Source organism: Galeopterus variegatus, unplaced genomic scaffold, assembly GCF_000696425.1.
Source record: "Galeopterus variegatus unplaced genomic scaffold, G_variegatus-3.0.2 Scaffold4859, whole genome shotgun sequence".
Taxonomy (NCBI): domain Eukaryota; kingdom Metazoa; phylum Chordata; class Mammalia; order Dermoptera; family Cynocephalidae; genus Galeopterus; species Galeopterus variegatus.
In genome coordinates, this window is record NW_007730970.1 from 64,003 (window position 1) to 71,002 (window position 7,000).

Consider the following 7,000-nt stretch of genomic DNA (forward strand, 5'->3'; position numbering starts at 1 on the left):
AGATCCTGTGTTTTCTCTGTTGATTTAATACCTAGATTATCTGTCCAATGCTGAGATAGAGGTGTTCAGGTCCCCAACTCTTATCCTATTGGGGTCTATCTGTTTCTTTAGGTCTAATAGTTTTGTTTTTTACATCTGTGTGTTCTGGCGTTTGGTGCATATATATTTATGATTGTTACATCATTTTGCTGGATATTTCTCTTTATCGGTATATAATGGCCTTATTTCTTTCTATGGTTTTTGGTTTAAATTTTATTTTATCTGACATAAGAACAGCTACTCTTGCTTGTTATTCATTTCCATTTTCATGGTATATCTGTTTCCATCCCTTCACTCTTAGTTTGTGTGTTTCTTTACAGGTGAGGTGACTCTCTTGAAGACAGAATACAGTTGGGTCTAGCTTTTTAATCCAATCAGCCAGTCTATGTCTGGCTTTTGAGTGGGGAATTTAATCCATTTATATTTAGGGTTGTTATTGAATTGTATTGTCTTACTCCTTGCATTTTACTAATTTTTGTTTGGATATTTTAAATATCTTTTGTTCTTTTCTTCCCCTTTTAACATTTGTCTTCAGTGTTGGTTATTTTTTTGAGATGATAAGAAATATTTTCTTTCTTTTTCTCATTTGCATTTTGTTCTCCTAGTGTGTTTTGTTCTTTCTTGTGCATTCATGGCAGTGATTATCATTTTTGGATTCCAGATGCAGGACTCCTTTTAGAATTTCTTGCAGGGTTGGTCATGTGGTGGTGAACTCCCAAGGTTTTTGTTTGTCTGGGAAACACACTGTTTTTTCTTATTTCTAAAGGATTGCCTAGCTGGATACAGCATTTTCAGCTGGCAGGTTTTTTTTTTTTTCTTTTAGTGTTTTCAATATATCATCCCATTCTCTTCTGGCCTGTAGAGTTTCTGCTGGGAAGTCTGCTGTTAGTCTGAAGGGGACTTCCTTGTAGATGACTTGATGCTTTTCTCGCTGTTTTTAGGATTCTCTTTTTGTCTTTGTGTTTCATCAGTTTGATCATAATGTGTCTCAGAGAAGACTTTTTCAACTGAATCTACTTAGGGAACTTTGAGCCTCCTCATTCTGAAGGTTCATGTCTCTCCCTGTACCTGGGAAGTTTTCCACTATTATTTCATTGAATAGGTTTTCAATGCCTTTTCTTTTCTCCTCCTCTTCCAGAATTCTACCCATGGTTATTAGGATTGTTTGGATGTTTGCGCACATAAGGTTGTCTCCTAGCTCTGTTAGATTTTCTTCATTCTATATATGTTTTTTGGGCTGCCTGAGTTATTTTGAAAAGATCAAGTTCAAGATTAGAAATTCCTTCCTCTGCTTGTTCTAGTCTGCTGCTTAAGCTCTCTGTTGTATTTCTTAATTCATTGAATTAATACTTCATTTCCAGGAGTTTGCTACATTCTTTTTTAAGGTATTAATCTCTGTAAACTTCCTCCTTCATATTGTGGATATTTTTTCTCATTTCCTTTTGTCATCTGAGTCTTCTTGTATGTCTTTGAGTTCCAGGTGGATGATCACAGGGGCAGTGTAATTGCCCCTGTGGATTGGGCCACTGAGACACGGGTTTGTACTGGGTTACCTCTTTCTGCTGGCTTTGATTGTATCCCTCCTTATGTCAATTCATGGTGGTGGCTGTGGGTCTTACATGTGGCCAGTCTGATTAGTGGTGTGGCCATGGTGTAGACAGTTGCTTATGGTGGCAGCAGCAGGAGCTGCACAGCAAGCAGTAGTGGTGTGGCATCCCACATGTGGCTGGTCTGACTGGTGCAGTGGTGGCATTGATGGCTGCCAGTGGCAGCAATGGTAGGAGCTTTGCTGCAGACAGCAGTGGCAGTGGGTCCCACACCCAGCCATATTGGCTACTGCTTCAGTGTCAGCAGGGGTCCTGCTCACAGCTGGTTGCCTTGTTTGATGGCAGCAGCTGTGGCAGAAGCCATGTGGTAAGCAGCAATAGCAAGGAGTCCCATGCACAGCCATGATGGCTGGTGAGCAGCTTGAGTAGGGGGGTCCAGCATGTTGCCTTTCTGTCTGGTGCTACAGCACCAGTGGGGATTGCTGCTGTCAGCAGCAGCAACAGGAGTTGCACCACAGGCAGCAGCAGCAGAGGGTGAGACTAAACTCACTGGGGCCCAACAATGTCCCTGTTGAGTATGGCTGTGGTAGTGTGGTAGTAGTGGGCCTGTTCTGGTATTCTGCAAGAGGAACTCACCCTGGCTTCCTCTAGTCTACCATGTTCAGACAATTCTCTCTAAATACCTCTTTATATACTTATTAACCATTTGGAAATTTTCTTCTGTGAATTACCTAAAGGTGTCTAATTAGGGTTCAGGGTGATAATTAACTACAGCCTTATCCTTGATCCAAGTCAGCGGTAGGGACCGTCAAAGATCAAAACATCACCACTGTAGTAATAAACATGTTGGAAGTAGCAGCCTTAAAGCTGTGGCCAGTTACACATAGTGAATTAAATTTACCCACCACCATGCAAGGTAGCTGAGCTCACACACCAATGGAAAAATAGTCCCATATCAGGATAAAAACCATTTGGATTACAATTGAAATCCAAAGAGTGAAAAAGTTTTAAGTTCATATCCAAATAATTAGATTCCATACATAATGGGTTTCATTCTTCTTGCCACAGGGATTACTTTCATATATTTGCAGAGGTTTGTAGGCCTTTAGCGAGCACCAGGGGTAAAGACCCCCTTGGCCCTGCTCAGCGTAGGCTGAGGCCTTCAGCCACCATCTGCCTGCACTGCAAGTTGCTACCTCCACCTGTTCCACCAATCACAATGGTTCCCAAATGCCAAGATGTGTGCCTTTACCAAGATTCCTGACCCAGACACTTAAACTTCTAAACCTGAGTCCCTTATACTGCTTTCAGATACAAGTATTAAAACACAGGAATCACACAAATACAGATATACTGGGACAATACCATTAGACCCCTGGCTCAAACTGGGGTTCTATATTATGCCCTGAGCTGAGCGTTGGTTAGATATTAGCAAACACTGTGTGCATATTCTGGCCAAGAGGCTCTGAAAAGAGAGAAAACTTGGGTTGAGCTAGATGGGCTAAATCCCCCAAATTTCACTCAAACCCCTTATCCTTTTCCCACTTCTGATTTTCACCACATTATGATGGTCTGGGTTTTAGCTTTAGATTCCTCTGGAAATTTTGTTTGTTTGTTTGTTTGTTTTGGTTGTTTTTTTGGCAACTGCTTGTGTAGATAATATAAGATTTCCTTAATGTTCTGTAACTATTGGCTTTTCTCTGTAACTACTTCTTTCCCTTCATTTGAGGCAGTTTTCTAAGAGGCTTTTTCAAATGGTCCTTGAGCCAACTTGTATGCTTGGGAACATACTTACTTCACCCTCACACCGAAATGAAAATGTTGCAGAATTTAACATCTCAGGCTTGAAGTGCTGTTCCTTCTTGCTGTCTTTCTTGTGCTTAGTCTTTTTATTTAAAAATCTGTCAGAGTTTGACCTTTTTCGCTTTATAGGTGTCCCATCCTTTCTTCAAGGAATGTTTAGAGCATTCCTATTGTCTCTGCTGTCATTAAATTCATCTTTACTATATCTAGTCTTGTCTTTTCCCTAAGTATAGTCACGTGTCACTTAACCACAGGAATGTGGTCTGAAAGATGAGTTGTTAAGTGATTTCATCATAAAGCGCACTGACACAAACCACACTTGTAGGAACAGACTCAATTTCCTCAAAGAAAAGATTCCATTTCTGTCTATTTATTACAACTTAATCACCTACCTAACATTTATTTGAAGGTGAAGTGGATATTCCCAAAGAAATATCCCATGGCAAGAGATGCCCTGTCTGTAAAGTCTTAGGAATAGACAACTGCTCAGAAAAACTCAGCTATTGTTCACCCAAACATAATATGTGCATTACTCTTTGTTGGTGGTATAACATTAGGTGTTTCTTCACAATTTGTAGTATTTCTTTTTTGTTCGTTTGTTTTGTTTTGTTTTGTTTTGTTTGAAGACTGCCTAGTACAGGAATTCAAGCCCAACACTGCACTCTAACCAACTGAGCTAACCCGCCCGCCCTTTGTGGCATTTCTAAGGGTACAACTTGGTGACCTTGCATGGAGAACAATAGAAAATGAACACTCTGGGGCAGGGATGGCATTGATCACGTAGGGGTGAAAAGATATCTTTAAACTTTCTCAATAAAGAGGTGTCAGATGTTTTCTGAACTCCAATCAATGCGTCAGTTCAATCTTAGAAGTTTTTTTGTTGTTTTTTTTTTTTTTCAAACAGTGAATATCAGTTTCCTCTTGGTTTAGTTGAGAGAAATGATTTTTTATCTCATTCTAACACAACATCCTCTGAGTGGTGATGAGGACAGATTCGGGCCTTTCTTCTCTCCATCTCGTGTGGATGTGAATCAAACATCACTTGGGAGGCACATTGTTACAGGCCAAGTTCTGAATGACAGTAAGATGCACAGGAGGCTTTGGCCAGTACTAGAACGGGAACTGTGGATCTCTCTTCTTGTAGAAGCATTGAGAAGCTTTCATAGTGGAAGGTCTACATTGCTCCAGTCTTCAGACCACATTCCTTTTATGTCAGAATTTTATATATTTGTACATTTCAGATAGATAGACTATAAACCTGTCTCCATTAAATTCTCACGTAACCCCTCCATCGAGTCTTTAAAAGGTATTTTTTTTAATTGTGGCAAAATGCACGTAGCATAAAATTTATCCATTTAACCATTTTTAAGTGTACAATTCAGTGGCATTAAGTACATTCGCAATGTTGTGTAACTAGCACCACTATCCAGTCCCAGAACTTTTTCATCACCTCAGATGGAAATTAAACAATAACTCCCGATTTCCCTTTTCCCAGTTCTCCTTTTCCCCTGACCCCTGGAAATCATCATTCTACTTTCTGCCTCTGAGTATGATCACTCTAGATAGTTCATATAAATAGAATCACTCAATATTTGTCCTTCCGTGTCTGGGTTATTTCACTTAGCATAATGTTTTTAAAGAGCATCCATGTTATAGCATGTATCAGAATTTCATTCTTTTTTAAATCTAAATAATATCCCATAGGATGTACATACCACATTTTGTTTGTCCATTCATCTGTTGATGAACGTTTGGGTTCTTTTGACCTTTTGGCATACATGTAACTGTTTGAGTCCTTGCTTTCAATTACTTTGGGTACATAGCTGGAATTGTGATTACTAGATCACATGGTAATTCCATGTCAACTTTTTGAGGAATCACCAGTTTTCCACAGTGGCTGCAACATTTTACCTTCTTGTGCAACAAGTGCAGAAGACTTTTAATTTCTTCACGTTCTAGCCAACTCTTTCTTCGCTAATAGCCATCCCAATGGGTATGAAGTGGTATCTCATTGTGGTTTGGATTTGCATTTCCCTGGTGACTACTGATGTTGGGCATCTTTTGATGTATTTATTGGATATTTGTATATATTATTTGGAGAAACATCTATTCAAGTATTTTGCCCATGCTAATAGCCATCCCAATGGGTATGAAGTGGTATCTCATTGTGGTTTGGATTTGCATTTCCCTGGTGACTACTGATGTTGGGCATCTTTTTATGTATTTATTGGATATTTGTATATATTATTTGGAGAAACATCTATTCAAGTATTTTGCCCATTTTTTAATTGGGTTGTTTGTTGTTGTTTTCTTGTGGTGGTTGTTGAGTTGTACGAGTTCTTTTTATATTCTGAGTATTAATCCCTTATCAGGTATATAATTGGCAAATAATTTCTCCCATTCTATGCATTGCCTTCTCACTCAGTTGGTAGTAGCCTTGGATACACAAAAGTTTTAATTTTGATAAGTCCAATTTACCTATTTTTTCTCTTGTCTGTGCTTTTGGTTCCATATCCAAGAAATCACTGCCAAATCCAATGCTATGAAGACTTCTCTCTTTGTTTCCCTCTAATGTTTATAGTTTTATCTCTTACATCTAGGTCTTTGATACATTTTGAGTTAATTTTTAATATGTGTAAGGTTAGGATTCAACTTCTTTTTTTTTTTTGCAGTTTTGCAGCTGGATATCCAGGGGTACAGTGCCATTTGTTGAAAAGACTGTACTTTACCATCAAATAGTCTTGGCACCTTTGTCAAAAATCAATTGACCATATACATGAAGGTTTATTTCTGGGTTGTCTATTCTATTCTATTGGTCAATATGTCAATATGTCTATGCCAGTACCACACTATTTTGATTATTGTATGTTTGTAGTAAGTTTTGAAACCAGGAAGTGTGTGATCTCCAACTTAGTCCTTTTTAAAGTTTCTTTTGGTTTTTCAAGGTCAATTAAAATGAATGGATTTTAGGATGGATTATATATTTCCACAAAAAAAACACCATTTAGATTTTGATAGGGATTTCATTGATTTAAAAAAAATTTATCTGCAGGAAAGAATGCTCCTGAAATTATCCCTAGACATCTAAAACCTCTGTCTTATTATCCCTACTTGGAATCAGACTTATTAATAATTGCAGTTAAGGAAAGTTTATAATAATAGGGGATCCCACATGTGAAAGCCAGCTTCATACTTTCCTTTACAGTTGAGGAAACTGACGTCCCGAGAAATCACTGACTTTCTAGTGCCACCTATTGAGCAGGCAGCAATACTTAGATTAGAATTTTTATCTCTTAAGACTCAGTCCTGAGATGTTTTATCATGCTAAGATGCTTTCTCAAACACTGATGCCCTTCTCACATGCATTTTCATTTCCAAAGCACTCAGTTTTTTTCCTCTACTGACTGTTTTTGATCCATGGGTTGTATTTAACAGGGGGAGATTATAAATTGGGATATGGTAGTGGTTGGATTTGGAGAGGGGTGGGGCACATATCAGAATGGTGGTTATCACATAGACAAGACCAGAGAGAGAAGTAGCATGAAGAATACTGAGGTGACTCTTGCTAAGTGTAGGGCAATGGCTCCACCATGGCACCTTGTCAACCATGC